Here is a 16,899-nt window from a genome sequence, read left to right as displayed (position 1 = left end):
AAATATTTAGATCACTGTGGCTATATTTCAGTGATTCATAGAACTCAAAGCAAAGTGTTCATTAAAGTCATATGAAGTCTAATTCCTTACAGGAGTTATTATTTGACCAGATAATGTTACTTATACAATTTGGCTTTTAGGTATTTTTGAAGATGAAGAAAAAATTTCCTAACAAACTCTATTTGACCAAAATAATTTTTCCTCTCTGTAGATTAGGAAACTGATCAAACTTGGTCTAGTCTCATCAATCATTAGAAATTGCCTGAAAATTACCTCGTAGTTGATCAAAATTTAAAATGAGAGAATACATAATGCAATATACATATGACGTGTTATTGAATTGTATACTTGAAACATATATAATTTTATAAATAAATACATAAATAAATAAACAAATAAATAAATGGAGAGACTAAAAAGAAATGATTCTGCCTAAGAATGGAATCATGCATATAGCCAAATAGGATATAGTGTAATAATTTCAAATAGTGTAGTGTCACTTTAAATTCATTTCTAGTATACATTAACTTAGCACCTTTGTCACGTGAGTATATAAATTAAGTATGTTAAAATCTAATGCATCATAATGATTTGTAATCATAATTTGACAAACTCAGAAATCATCATTCATTGGTATATTTCTTAGAGATTTTACTGAGATTAAGCAAACAGATAATAACAGCAAGGAAAAAACAATTGTTTAAAGCAAACAAATTCTGAGAACATTTCAGGTGTTTGAAAACAGTTACTGAGGCCCAATAAGCCTTTTCTTTTTTGTACTAATACCATATTTCCTTAAATTGCTATACTATGAGACCTTTCCTGAATATTTGAATTTAAGCATAGTATGCTCTTCTTTCATTAGGCCTTTTAGTTCTTTGCGACAGCTTTAATTTTCTATAGAATGAGTTATCATTTTAAGTTTACAGTATCCCACATAAATTATATACTCTTTAAATACAGAAACAGACAGATAGGCAGAGAAAGAGAAAGACATTCTATTTACCTTCCAATGACGAATTTCTGTGTGTACTGACATCACTCTATTCCACACAAATTAACCCCATACCTGACACTGGTTTGACCTTGTTGCAGAGATTCACGGTAGGATAGTGGAAAATCACTAGATCTGGGTTAAGTAAAGCTAATTTCAGATTCAAGGGACTCTTTAGGAAATTACAGATGGCTGAAATCCAGCCATGAGAAAATGTGTTGGACTCAAGACTTCATATGCCTTTTGGGAAGTCAAAAATATTAGTTAAAACACAACTACGTATTTGAAGTTAACCTATATTCCAGGATTGGAAAATTTTTGTAAATTCATTTTTCTACTGTTTAAAACTCATATTTCGAGAAGTAATGATAGTTGAAAGTCAACCAATAAGGGAATGGTTAAATAAATTTTAGTAAATTTATTTACTAAAATAATGTAATGCTACACAGACTTGGAAAAATGCGGTTACTGTGTGTACAATGACATGAAAGCATATCCATGACATATTAATAAATGAAAGAAATATATTTGTTTTATAATATGTATTATATATGATCCTATTTTGTTAAGAGACAAAACTGTTACAATATGGGTACTACAAAGCATATGAAAATGCTAATAATCCAGTTTTGGGGGGAGGGTGGCGATAGGGCAGTCAGGTAAATCTTCCCAGAACAAGGCACACTTAAGCCACGTATAAAGAATAGATAGGAAAGAGTTAAAGGCAATAAAGGGAGAATAAAAAGAGAAAAAGAGAATATATTTGAATATTCGAGATGTCAAAAGAAGTCAGAATGTAGATTATAGAGTATGAGTGGACAGTCTAAGAGATGAACCCAAGTGCAGAAGATGTTATAGAGTTTATTAATGAGTTCAGCTTTATTCTAAGAGCCGTTGAAGGGTTTTTCATAAGGGGGTGATATAATCAAACTTAAGTCAGAAACATCACTGTGTCTGTTACCTAGATAATAGACTGGAGAAAAAGAAGAGTAGAAAAATGGTGAACGCTTTGACAAATTTATAGTAATCTAGGCGAGAGATAGTCCTGGACTAAATTAAAGTATTGCCAGTGGTGTTAGAGAAACTTTCTTGAATTCATGAGCTATTTAGGAGCTAGAACTACAAGCCATTCACCGAGATAAGGCACCCAGAAGGAGGAGAGGTTTTCGGAAGTAGCTCAAGAATTCAGTTGGATCCACTGAAATTGAGGTGTCTATGATATATCAGCTTGGAGATGGGCAGCAGACAAATGGAGAGATGAATGCAAAATTTAGGAGAGACATCTAAACTGAGCATACTCATTCCGGATTATCAGTATGTAGACTGTAGTGAGAACCCAAGCTCGCTCAGGGGGACTAGAGTGTGATATGAGAAGAGCCTTGGTAGATTACTGTAGAGTACCAATCTTTGGGGGTCTGGAGGAAAAAAAGAATTTACCAGAGAAGAAAAGGTTGGGGGTTGACAAAGAAAAAACAAGTGGCCACATAATCAAAATAAATGAACATTTTAACAATATTTAGCAATTCATTGTGGCCAACCATAAAACAGGATGCTTCATGAGGAAGTTAGTACTCTAATCATTGAAAGCTTCAAAAAACTCTGCTTAATCTTCTGCAGTATTACAGAAGAGATTTCTATATTGAGCACCAGTTTAGGCTTAATGGCTTCAAAGAGATTTTTTTTCTTTTATGGTTTTTATTGAAACCTTGTAATATTAAATCATTTTGTAGAGTTTATGAGAATGACATAATAGTACATCCTGGTATATCCTCTTTGCGCAAACTCAACTTATTTACACAATCTGGTGACAGGTGAACATAAAAGCCATCACATACTAACTCTCATCTCTGGCATTAGTCCAAATTTATTTCTCTTTACTTGCTCTAACTCATGTGTGTTGCTCTCATCTTCTATGATTTTCCAACTCTGTCTTCCCTTTAGTAATTTGGATTCTCACACTTGTTCCCACTGCTTGGTAACAGTGGGATGTGCATTTCTGGCTCATCGGGAGTACTCCTTGATTACGGTCACTTTTGTTTACCTCTGTATGAGTTAATGGAACACTAACTGTTACCAGAAGTAAACCCTTAAATTTCAGAAGCTTAATCTAAAATAAGTTTACCACTAGCTCACATAATAATGACATAGTTTCTTGTTCACAAATGGCTTTCTTCAATATAGTGAAGTCCGAAGTCAGTCTTCTTCCACTCTGTTCTTCTCTCATACCCTAGGGACTCAGAGTTCTCTGCAACCCATTGCCAGGAGGGAAGTGGGAGAAATAACTATCTATGGTAGAATGAACATGAAATTTGGTGCATAGTGAAATGGCTTTTGTACAGTACAGTCAATTTCCACCATCAAGTATGTAAGTGTTTATAGACCAGTTCCCATCAGCCATTAGTTGAGATTTCCTGAGCATTAATTCTTTCTGGCTTCCAACCAGCCACATGTATGAGCACAAAAGGCTTTATCTTCATGCAAAGAGATGCAGATGCTGGCAGCTGGAAATCAAGGCCAGCATGCTTTATAACAGTCTGTTTCAAACAGTATGGAGGATCTTCAACAAAATAAAAATAGGGCTATCATATGATCCAGCAATCTCACTTCTGTGAATATATCCAAAGAAATGGAAACACTAACTTGAAAAGAAATCTGCACCTCCATGTTCATAACATCATTATTCACAATAGCCAAGACATCAAAACAACCTAACTATCCATTAATGGATAAATGGGTAAAAAAAGAAAAGTTGTGGTATGAGTATGTATGTGTGTGTGTGTGCGTGTGTGTGTGTGGTGTGTGTGTATGTGTGTATATATAGAGAGAGAATGGAATATTATTATTTGATCATAAAAAAGAGAAGTCCTTCAATTTGCAACAACACGAGTGAACCTTGAAGATATGCTAAGTGAAATGTCAGACAGAGAAAGATACTGTGTCATCTCATTTATATGTGGAATCTAAACAAACAAACAAAACAAAACAAATCCAAGCAAACTTGGAAAAAAGAGATCAAATTTGTGGTTACCAGAGTTGGAGGGTGGGGAGGAGGGGGTATTAGAGAAAGGTGGTTAAAAGGTAAAAACTTCCAGTTATAAGATAAATAAGTACTAAGGATGTAATGTACAACATAATGACTATAGTTAACATTGCTGTAAGGTGTATATGGAAGTTTTTAAGAGTAAATCCTGAGAGTTCTCATCACAAGAAAAAAATTAATGCTAAATAAACATTGCACAATTCATTTCACAATATATGTAAGTCAAAGTACTCTGCTATCTACCTTAAGCTTATACAGTGATGTATGTCAGTTATATCTCATAAAAACTGTACAAATGGTTTGTTCTAAAACAATGCAGGTGGATACTGGCAGTATATGCTATAGCTGCTTATCACTTACAGTAATAATTTCTGTATGGCAATGCTATCTGCCAGCATATAAACTACAAAAATTCAGGGTTCAATACAATGAGGTTTATTTACACTCATATAGAAGAGCAATATAGTGCTTCTAGATGGTGGGAAGCTTTCTTCCATTTTTTTGTTTTCAGGGTATGATGTCCCTACCATCTTTTGACACAAATATCTTGCATTGTTTCGAGTCTTCTCTATCTAGTAGTGGAAAAGAAAGTGTGGAGAACATCCACTTGGTTCACAGGGGACCCACATCTTTTTTGCTCACATTTCATTGTCAGGCAATAGTCACATGGCACCACTTAGAAACAGGAAGGGCTGTGAAATGTAGTCTGAGGCTGGGCAATTGCTTTCCAGCAATGACTCATAGCTATGAAACTCCAAGCTTTGAAATTACACGTAAGAGATACTTCCATTTTGAACTCTGTGATGACAGCCTATTAGGAAAGTCCACAAAAATTTGAACTGGATCTAAATATTTCCTGATTGATCTCTTTGAACATAGCAACCTTGGATTCAGCACCTAATAATACTTCATGCAATTAGGACCCTTCTATAGAAGAAACTGAAATGGTTAAGCAAACACAGTTTTCAAAGTTGTGTGAATGAACATTGCTCTGCATACTAGTTCTAAAACTCGAAGCAGAATATTACACATAGAACTGAATTTCCATATGTGGAAACTGTAAAATTGCTATTTGCAAGTCATGTTCATTTGTATACCAGAAACCTGCCAGTGATGCACCCAAAATTCAATTGTAACTGCTATTTATAGCAATATCGGCATTCAAGTTTTTATGTAAAAATAGCAAAGTGGAGCTACTGGTATAATAGTAGCTAACATATTTATTCATTCATACATGAATGTTTATTTGCTCCTTATAGAAAAATATATTAAGACCTATAGTTAACATTAGAAAGATGAAAACTGTGAGGAGGACTAAGAGAAAGGCTAAGGCGGAATATCGATATAAAAGTGGAGAAACATTCATTATGATTTAGACTCTTTCCAAATATCTGTATATTTGATGTTGTATCCAAAAAAGTAAGACTTACATGCTCAGAGGCCAGACTTCTCTTCTAACCACAACCATAGCCATCACCATAACTGCTCAGTAAGCTGAAGTCTAACTTGAAAATGGCTCACTCAGCATAAACTGGGAACTGTGTGGACACAGAATTTGGCAAACAATTCTCAAAGGGCTATGGGTGAGGTGGTAAAGGATTGTCCTCCTACATAATTTGTCAGTAAATTATGGATTTTTTTTTCTTGTCTGGAAATTTCTTTTTTTAAGCAAATTATACTTTTATAATTAGAAATAGAATTGAGAGATACTTTGTTTCAGCTTTGACATATAAAAAGCTTGAAAGTTGTTGCTTTCATCTTTATAACAGATGGAATTTTAAATAACTATGATTAATATGTTAAGATCTCTAATAAAAAAGCAGACAAGATTCAGAAACAGATGGGTAACATAGGCATAGATGTGGAAACTCTAAGAAAAATTAAAAAGAAATACCAGAAATCAAAACACTGTAGCAATAATGAAACCTGCAACAGGCTTATTGGTAGACTAAACATGGCTAAGGAAAAAAATTAATAAACTTGAAGATAGGTCAATGGACTCAAAGACAGGTTAAACTAAAATTCAGGAGAAAAAAGACTTTTAGAAAAGAACAGAACATCATGCAAGAACTCTAAGACAATGTTAAAGTTATACTATATAAATCATTGAAATACTAGATGAGAAGAAAGAAACTAGTATCTGAAGTAATAATGGCTAACAACTTTCCAAAACCAGTGACAGACACCAAACAATAAATCTAGGAAGCTCAGAGAACACCAAACGGGATGTCTACCAAAAATTTTAAAAAAAATATTTAAAATAAAGATATATACGCAGTGTCAGAAAACTAAAGAAAAGGACAAAATTTTGAAGAAAGCAAAAGAAAAAACCTTACTTGTAGAGGAACATAGATAAAAATAAAAATAGATTTCTCATTAGAAAACATACAACCAAAAAAAAAAAAAACCACAGCGAAGGAATTCATTGCTAATAGACTTAACCTTGCAAAACAATTTATGAAGTTAAAAGAAGGTCTTCAGGTAGAAGAAAAATATTATTTGCAAAACACATGGATCTTCAAAAAATAAAAACATAAACACAGCATTAGAGAAGAAATGCTACAATTTAAACAAGATCTTTATTTTTTCTTATTTTCATTTACCTAAAATATAACTGTTTGAAGCAATAATAGTAACAATTTATTCAGTAACTGTAGCAAATAGATAAATAAAATTAACAACAGCAGTGTCACAAGAGATGAGGAAGAGGAATTGGGAATAGTCAGTATTCTGTGTGTACGTTACTACATATGAAGTAAAATAGTGTTATATGAAGGTGAATTTAGATTACTTAAAAACATATGTTGTAAACTGTAGTTCGACTACTAAATTGTTTTAAATGATACTGAGGAGATAAACTAAATCATATAAATTATTCAATTAAAACCACTGCACTCAAGCCTGTAGAATAGTTCCTCATGTCCCTCAAATTAAAAGTCAAAGTAAACCCATACAATGGCTATAAGGTCTTATAAGATTGACTCCTCATTCCCCTGTCTCTTATACCACCTCCACCCCTTGCTCATTACACTCCATCCCACCTTGTTATTCCTTGAATATAACAGGCTCTCTTACCTCAGAGCTTCTGTACTTACTGATTCCTCTACCTGAAATTCTTTCTTCAGATATTGTCAATCTTTATTCTCTCATCTCTTTCAGTTTAAATATTACCTTATCAATGAGGACTTCCATGCTGATTCTTTATAAAGTTGTAACCATTCTTCTACCTCTTCCCTGCCAGCACTCCTATTCTCTACACCTGCTTCACGTTTTTTCCCCCGTAGCACTAATCACTATCTGATTATGATATATTTTAATGATTTATTTGTTTTCCCTTCCTCACTCCCACCCCTAATTTGCCCCAACTAATATAAGCTGAATAAGGGCTGGGATTTTTTAAATTAAATTTATTGGGGTAACATTGGTTAATAAAATTATATAGGTTTCAAGGGTACAATTCAATAATACGTCATATGTATATTACATTGTGTGTTCACCACTCAAAGTCAAATTTCCTTCTGTCATTATATATTTAACCCTGTTTACCCTTATGTATCTTTTCCCTCCCTCATTTCTCTCTGGTAACCACTAAACTGTTGTCTGTGTCCACGAGTCTTTGTCTTGTTGATTTGTTGCTTTCAGTTTTACATTCCACATGTGAGTGAAAAATCATATGGTTCTCAACTTTTTCTGTCTGATTAATTTTGCTTAGTACGATAATCTCGGCATCCATCTATGTTGTCACAAATGGCAGTATTTCATCTTTTCTAATGGCTGAGTAGTATTCCATTATATATACGTACCACATCTTTATCCAGTCATTTTTCGAAGGGCACTTTGGTTTTCAAATTTTGGAGGTAGATACCAAGATGAAGGATTGCTGAGTCATATGGTAATTCTATTCTTTACTTTTTGAGGAATGTCCATACTGTTTTCCACAGTGAATGTACCAATTTATATTCCCACCAGCAGTTTCCCCACAACCTCTTCAAAACTTATTACTTGCCTTGTTGATAATAGTCATTCTAACAGGTATGAGGTGATATCTCATTGTGGTTTTGATTTGCATTTCCCTAATAGCTAGTGAAGTTGAGCATCTTTTTATATGTCTGCCATTTGTATATCTTCTTGAGATAAGTATCTGTTCAGGTCCTCTGCCCATTTTTTAATTGAATTGTTTGTTTATTGTTGTTGAGTTATACAACTTCTTTATATATTTCGGGTATTAGCCCCTTATTGGAGGCGTTGTTTACAAATATCTTCTCCCATTCAGTTGGTTGCTTTTGTTCTATTGATGGTTTATTTTGCTGTACAGAAGCTTTTAGTTTGATGAAGTCCCATTCATTTATTTTTGCTTTTACTTCTCTTGACTCTGAGGTCAAATTCATAAAATTCCCTCTAAATCCAAGGTCCATGAGTTTAGTACCTAAGTTTTCTTCTACTATTTATTATTTCAGGTCTTCTATTTAGGTGTTTGATCCATTTTGAGTTAATTTTGGTGTATGCTGACAGATAATAGTCTAATTTTATTCTTTTGCATGTGGCGTTCCAATTTTCCCAAAACCATTTATTGAAGGGGCTTTCTTTTTTTCATTGTATATTTTTGGCTCCTTCGTTGAAAATTATTTGCCCATATACATGTGGATTTATTTCTGGGCTCTCAGGTAGATTTCATTGGTCTGTGGGTCAGTTTTTCTTCTGATACCATGATGTTTTAATTATTGTTACTTTGTAGTATAATTTGAATTCAGGCAGTTTAATACCTCCATTCTTTTTCTTTTTTCTCAGGATTGCTTTGGCTATTTGGGGTCTTTTGTGAGTCCATACAAACCTGATGTGTTTTTTTGTTGTTGTTGTTCTATTTCTTTATAAAATGCCATTGGGATTTTGATGGGGATTGCATTAAATCTGTATATTGCTTTGCTTAATATGATCATTTTAATTCTGTAGATTCTTCCAATCCATGAACTTGAAATATCTTTTCATTTCTTTGTGTTTCTCTCAATATCTTTTAATAATGTTTTATAGTTTTCAGTGTATGGGTCTTTCACATGCTTCATTAAGTTTATTCCTAGATATTTTATTCTTATTGTTATAATTTGCAAAGGGAATTATTTTTTTTATTTCTTTTTCTGAAATTTTATTGTTAGCATATATGAACTCAATGGATTTTTGTACATTGATTTCGCATCCTGCAACTTTACTGTATTTGTTTGTTGTTTCTAAATTTTTTTTGGTGGAGTTTTTAAGGTTTTCTATATAAAGAATTATGTGATATGCAAAAATGACATTTTGACTTCTTCATTTCTAATATGGATGACTTTTATTTCTTTCTTCTTCCTGATTGCTCTAGGTAGGACTTCTAATACTATATTGAATAAGAGTGATGAGAGCAGGTGTTCTTGTCATGTTTCTGATCTTCGAGGAAAAGATTTCAGATTTTCACCATTAAGTAAGATATTAGCTGAGGGTTTGTCATATGTGGCCTTTGTTATGTTGAGATACTTCCTTTCTATACACATTTTTAAGTATTTTAATCATAAATGAATGCTGTATCTTGTCAAATGCTTTTTCTGCATCTATTGATATGATCATATGATTTTTATCCTTTATTTGGTTTACATGGTGTATCACATTGGTCATTTTGAATACATTGAACCATTCTTACATCCCTGGAATGAACCCCATTCGATCGTGATGTATAACCTTTCTAATGTATTCTATTGTCTTCTATTTGTTAGTATTTTTTTAGGATTTTTGCATTTATATTCATCAGAAATATTGGTCTGTAGTTTTCTTTTCTGTGTGTTACAGGGATTTTGAATATTTAATTCATCGCTATATTTCAAATACCTAGAACATGACTAAGTACACACATAGTAGTAGGAATGAATGAATGAGTAAATGACTCTCATAATTTACTATTTTATACTTTTCACTTTCCTCTCTAAAATTCCCATTCATAGAACATGACATTCTGGATGACTTTTGTTTCTTCTCATATCTTCATTTCCTTGTCTTTTTATAAAATATTTTTGACTTTATTTTCCAAAACTTGTACTAAATTATTTGTTTTGTCAATCATATTTTAAATTTCCCAAAGGTTTTGTCCTTCTTACTGTAGCTTATTTACAACAATTATTATTATTTTATGGATATAATATCTTTTCAAATCTCCAGAATTTTGCTTTTTTTAAATTCTCTTTTCATGTTTTAAATTATCTGTTAACTTTATTGTCATTTGTTTCTGCTTGTATATAAATACGTAAGCAAAAAAAAAAAAGCCAAGAAGTTTCTACAATAAAATGTTAATTGTGTTAATAATGATATCTAGGTGGTGGGTTTATAGATGGATTGATAATAACTGTGAATATCTGGGTTTTATTTCTGCTTATGTATATTTTCTTACTTTTTCAATGAGCAGTTACTACTACTCTAATAGAAAATATTATAAACAAACAAACAGAACAAACTGAAGAAGAAAAAAACAGATAAATAGGGTAGGCTGAGGACTCTGGGAAGAAAAAGACTGAAAGAGACGGAAACATCAGACATAAATCTAAAAATAAAATCTGAGTGATTCTAGTGTCCAGATGTAACAAAAGCTTGTATTCCTAATCACCATTCCCTTGCATGTTCTGAAAGTTATTGCACCATGTTATAATCACTGTATTATACTCACTGTCTCCAGTAGAGCATTTTTTTGTAAATAGTTTTCTTCCCAGGGGTTCTGCTCTAACTACATCTCCCTGGAAGAAGCACTTGGGAAAACAAGAGTTATATTTGCAATTTTTAAAAATGAGATGGTTGACACTTTTCTTTGCTGTGATACCTAGTCACCTCTAGAAGAAGGTCTCCTATGTCCTGGGCCTACTAAATTGGCTTCTCCTTCTGCCCCTTCCCTGTCCCTGCCCCAGGTGACTGTTTTCCATCACCGTAGATTAGAGTTGCCTGTTCTAGAATTCCATATAAATGAAACCGTACAATATCTACTCTTATTTTGTTTGGCATCTTTTGCTAAGTACAATGTTGAAATTCATCCACTTGTGTTTCTTTTTCTTGCTGAGTAGTATTCTAGTATGTGGATATACCAAATTTGTTATTCTATTCATGCGATAATGGACATTTAAAGTTATTTCCAGATTTGGGTTATTATGTATAAAGTTCTTAACAACATTTATGATGGACATTGTTTTCATTTCTCTTAGAAAATTACTGGTAGTAAAATTGCTGGGTCACATGTTAAGTGCACATTGAACTTTAAAGAAATTGACAAATAGTTCTCCAAAGTGGTGTGACATTTTACATTTCCAGCAGCAGAGTATGAGAGTTCTAGTTACTCTATAATTTTGCCAATATTTAGTTTTTTAGTCTTCTTTAATTTTAGTCATTTTAGTAGGTGTGTAGTGGTATCTCACTGTGGTTTTAACCTGCATGTCCCTGATGACTATTGAGAATGAGCAACTTTTCATGTGTTTATTGGTCATTTGCATATCTTGCTTTGGAAAATCTGTTAAATCTTTTCCCGTTTTCTATTTGGGCTGTTTTTCTTATTATTATTGAGTTGTAAGAATTCTTTATAAATCTTGATAAAGCCCTTTATCAAATATATGTACTGCATATATATGAATTGCAAAGCCTAGTTCATGCCTTGCCTTTTTATTTTCTGAATTATGTGTTTTGAAAAGCAGAACTTATTATTCTTAATGAAGTGCAATATATCGCTTTTTCGTTTTGGTTACAGTTTGTGTTTTTTGTGTCATCTCTAGGAAATCTTATCTCAATGACACAGATTTTCTTCTATGTTTTTTTCTATAAGTTTTATGGTTTTAATTCTTACATTTATGTCTGTGATCAGTTTTGAGTTAAAATTGTGTATAATATGAAGTCGACATTAATTTTTCCCCCTATAAGAATATCCAGCTATTATAGTACTATACATTGAAAAGGATTTTCTTTCCCCCATTGAATTGCTTTAACATCTTTGTCAAAAATCGATTGACCATATATATATGGTCCTATTTCTGGACTCTGTTTCATTGTTCTACATATCCATCTTCATGCTAACCTCACTGTCTTAGTTACTGTATTTTTATAGTACAATGTGAAGGAGAGAGAGGAGTTGCCTACAAGAAAAGAAAGAAAGAAAACAGGAACTTTTCTGGCAGAAATGGTGCTAGTTTCCACGTGACGAAAGTAAAAATATCTGCCCTAATTCAGAATAGTAAAGTTCATCCCAACCATTCTTATTTTTAATTAATCATTTAATATTTGCTGAGCATTTCTATGGTCTCTGTATACAACATATATGCAGGGCACAGTATAAATGCATTTAGTTGCTCTTATTGTCATAACTAATGATTTTTATCTTGTGGCTAACTTGCTTTTGGTCTTTTATTAATAAGTTTTAAGATTAATCAAATGAATCATTGATATTTTTATAATGAGATAAAAATATTTTCCCAATATGAAACTCTATTTAGAATATGAAAAGTTCTTGGATAAAGTAATTTGTATTAATTATAAGTTTAAAGAACCTACTGAAATATTTTTTAAATGTTATGGTTAAACTGAAGAAGAAAGATACGGGTTACTGGAACTAACATTATTGATCATGTATTATTTGCCAGGTACTATACTATGTGCTTCACATGATAATCCAATATATAATTGTTGTAATTGAGCCTATTATATTCTTGAAATTATCCCATTTAATTTCTATAATAATCCTACAGGCTAAGTACTACTATTCCCATTGTAGGTGGAAGGCCGCTAAATTTAAGTGATTGCCCTACAAAGAAGCAGTGGAAGTGCCCTAAAAGCTAGCCTTATTTGGCCTTCAAGCTCAGTATCTTCCCACTTCTTATAACACATTCACAAAACCCATAACGATATTTTATACATTGCAAGAATACCAGGGCAAAATCTAAAGTTCAAGTGGCAGTTTGAGTACTTTAAGCAAGTTCATTAACTTTCTTTCAGCTACATTAGATCAACATCAATTTCCTCACCCACAGAATCAAAAAACAAACAACAAACAAACAAAAACCATGAACTGGAGACTAACAGAATTTAATTTGAGAGAGTAAGCCTTTACCTTTACTAGGTTAATAGTCTTCATCTAAATCGTTAACACTGAGACAAACAAGAGAGATGGTCTAAAGGGAGACAGGAGAGTATGAGCAAGAAAATAATAGTGACATATGTAGTATACAAAAGAATACTCAAAGGAGATAATCTTATAATTTAAGAAAATCCATCTAGGTCAAATATCATTACTTTAAAGATAGAGAAAGCAAAGATCTGAAGAGCTAATGCATTTAGTCAGTCTTACAAGTTTAAAGAAGAGAACTAGAAGACTAGACTGGGCACTTTTTACTGGCACTAGAAAGAAAGGGGACACTGTGGTAAAGTTGGGAAATAAAAGAGTGATTTGTGAGGTGAGGGACAAGGAGGAGAGCGAGTAGGTGTAAGATCACTTAATTGTTCTTTCTGAAGCTGAACTCAGCTCACTGATCTTATATCCCTGCTCTTGCTGCTCTGGCACGTACATTCACTTTCTTTTATCTAAGATTTTAAAGTACCTCTGAGAAAGACTGGGGTATACAAATCAAATTAGAATCACAATAGGTTGGGAACTGATCCAAGGACTTAATATAAGACTTAAATAATAGAAAGCAAAAATAGGAGAAAACTGAGGTTGTTTGCATTCTTCTGTCCTATGAATAAAACCACAATAATGACATCATCTCTTGTTCTTTAAGAGAATGTTGCCGTTAACATTTTGACTTAAAGTAGAGGGTGATCTTCAAAATAGTATGCCAGTGTGATCCATGGACCTTGAATCTTGTATTATTAGGATGGCACCCATTTTCACCATCTCACACACACACTCACACATTCTCATATAGCTTTCTAATTTTGTCTCTTTTAAAGACTGTCCTTGCTAAATGAAACACACCTATAGATCCAGTTTGAGATCTTTGAATGAGATTAACGGTTTTGATCAATTATCTTTCATATTTAAAGAAATGCCTAATTTGAAAGATTTAATATTAAGGAAACCTTTAATAAATCATTTGATTGTATTATTGTGTGTATGTTTTTTATTAGAAACTCAGAATTTGCATAGCTGATAGGAAAAAGGAAAACTATGTCAATAATAGTTATTTATCTATTGGATAGCAAACAATGAGACTAAATGATCTTTTGGATAAAATTGACCAGTTGTTGAACCAAATTGATAGGCTACTTGTGTCTAAAAGACCCAATATTACACAGATAAATCCATGCTTAAAGACAGATCTTTTACTACTTTTCATCCAGATATTTGGTCAGTGTTGAGAGAAGCTCACCTGTCATAAAAAATTAACGACCTCTTAACAATTAGATAAAACTTTCCTCAATATATAAACATTCGACATATTCTTCTTTCCTAAGAATGAGTTTATGTTTGTGTTGGACTAGGCAACCAGGAAAAGAGTTTTTGATCTTAAAAGACCAAGGTTCTGTGAACTCAAATATTCTATCTGACCTATCATTTTAAAAAGCAGTGGGCAAAAAGTTATCCTAGATTCTAAATTTCAAATCTGAAAAGTCAGTAAACTTGTGGTTGAGATGAAAGTTTTAGTAACGTATAACCTCTGTTGATTTTCAGGTATTAAAAGCAGTGAGAATATATATCATCTTGATACTGACTCAAGCTGCTGAATTTAAATGGTCATTGACCAGATAGCTGATTTAAGAGATTTCATATTTACAGACGTACGTGTCCTCTTCTGCAGGGAAAAAGTCTCTAAAAGCCAAGAGATATCAAGTGAATAACACTCCATAAACCAATATTCTTAATAGACTAATCTGATTGTCAATCAGCTTTTGTACCCATCTGAAGAAATGTTTGACATTTTGCCTATATTCATTTATCAAGAGTCTAAAAATAGATTTAATTTAATAACATTAGTGTTCAACTTGTCCAATGTTCAGATCTTATTCCAGGGGGAACAATGCTTGTAGCAATGGTAAAATTAGGAAAGTTGTTTTATGTCGCATTAGTTAACATATGCAAGCTTACTTAACATGTGGACGGCAAATAAGTATAATTACATTAAAACAAGGAGCCGTAGCGCAGAAGCAATAAAAATAGACTAGGTTGTATTATTAATTCTTGTGTTAAGGGTTTTGAGCCATGTTGATTGGCCTGAATTTTTTGATTTTGTTATGGTACAAAGGGATTGTTTGAAGTAATTTGTCCCCGAGAGAGGCTCACAATCCCAAGCGGGTTTCAATTCAGCAAAGCAAATCTAATTTTGTTTGCTTTATGCAAACCAGAAGGGGCTGTGGTTCATTCTGTTTTCACTGGAGGGGAAAGGCGCACTAATGGGACCTGCTGAAATGCATGCATTGCAAACATCATACCCCTGCATATATTAAATTTAGCTATGTGATGCACTGTGTTCATCATCTCATTGTGTACACAGATATGCTTTAGAACAAAGCCTTTTAATAGTGAGGGAACCTTACTACATTATGTCAATACTCTATTGTATTTATATTTAATGCTGCCATTGGACTACCTGCCCTTAGCTAGAGTATGTTCATATTTGTGATCGTTTTGCATTTCAACTGCTCCTTCTGTGAATGTGGGCTGTACACTGAGGCTATTATGCTGGAGCTTAAAGCCAACATCTGAAGATTAATTATATGTAGATCGATAAAGGTTTCTAATTTTCCCAGTCTCCACCTCCACACATATACCCCTTGTACACCTGAGTTAAATTAGAGAGATGCTTAGTACCTTGTTCAAAGAATAAGACACATCCTAATCTGAATCTTCAGGCTGGAAGATAAATGGAGGATAATAATATCTGCACAACAGGTAATGCTAAAGACGGTCTCCATCCCTGTGACAAATCACCATCCTCCTACTGCTCCACACCGCTCCCCACCCCCCAATTCACTGTGGTCTTTCCTTGACTTGCCAGTTACAGCTCTGCTGCCAGATACATTTGATCAAATTCATCAAAATTAGAGGGTGCATGAGATGGGAAGGGAAACCAGTACATGATAGATGATAATGCAGTTATTGGCTAGGTGAATTTATTCGCATAAAAAGAGAATTATTTGTCAATTAAAATTGCATAATGACTGCATCTCCTGTCATGCCAGTACCGTTTTCAGTGTGTTTGTGTTTTGAAAACAGTTCCAATACTACAAATAGACAGACACATCTCCAAACCCTTCAATTTGTCATTAGACATTTGGCGGCATGCCTACTTTTTGCTGTTAATTTTCCAAAACTACATTAATTTGCTGAATGACTTCTGTGAATCAGTTCACATAAAATTCAAGATGACACTTGTCACATATCAAAGAGTGACTATTAAAAGCATAGGTTACATGTAAAAACACACTGTGTGAATCAGTTTCAATTTTGCATTTTAAGTTCAAACATGGGTTAGCATTAATGATTTTTTTTTCTTTCCTAATGGAAGTTGCTTAATGAAACATTACAAGGATAATCTTCCTATTGGCTTTTTTCTGCTTCTTCTGCTTATCTGTTTCTTCAATTTACTAGTGTATACATCCTTAATTTGACTTGATTTGGAACACAAGAGACACCTCAGGCAGTGGAAATTCAATGGTGTAGCCAAAGATAATTGTTTAATATTGTGACATAAGGAATTTGATCCTCAAGGTATACTGTATCTGACAGTTGTGCAATTTAAACATTGAGAGAGATTACCCTGTGCACAGATTCAAATAGCAAGATCACATGACATTCTTAGAGAAATGTATTTGCTGACAAAAGACGGCACTCGGTTGAGAAACATTATAATAGCTACTGGCCTCCTATAGCACAAAATCA

Source organism: Pteropus medius, unplaced genomic scaffold (genome assembly GCF_902729225.1).
Source record: "Pteropus medius unplaced genomic scaffold, Ma_sr-lr_union100, whole genome shotgun sequence".
Lineage (NCBI taxonomy): Eukaryota > Metazoa > Chordata > Mammalia > Chiroptera > Pteropodidae > Pteropus > Pteropus medius.
The sequence above is the reverse complement of the archived record's forward strand: the minus strand, read 5'-3'. Positions refer to the sequence as shown.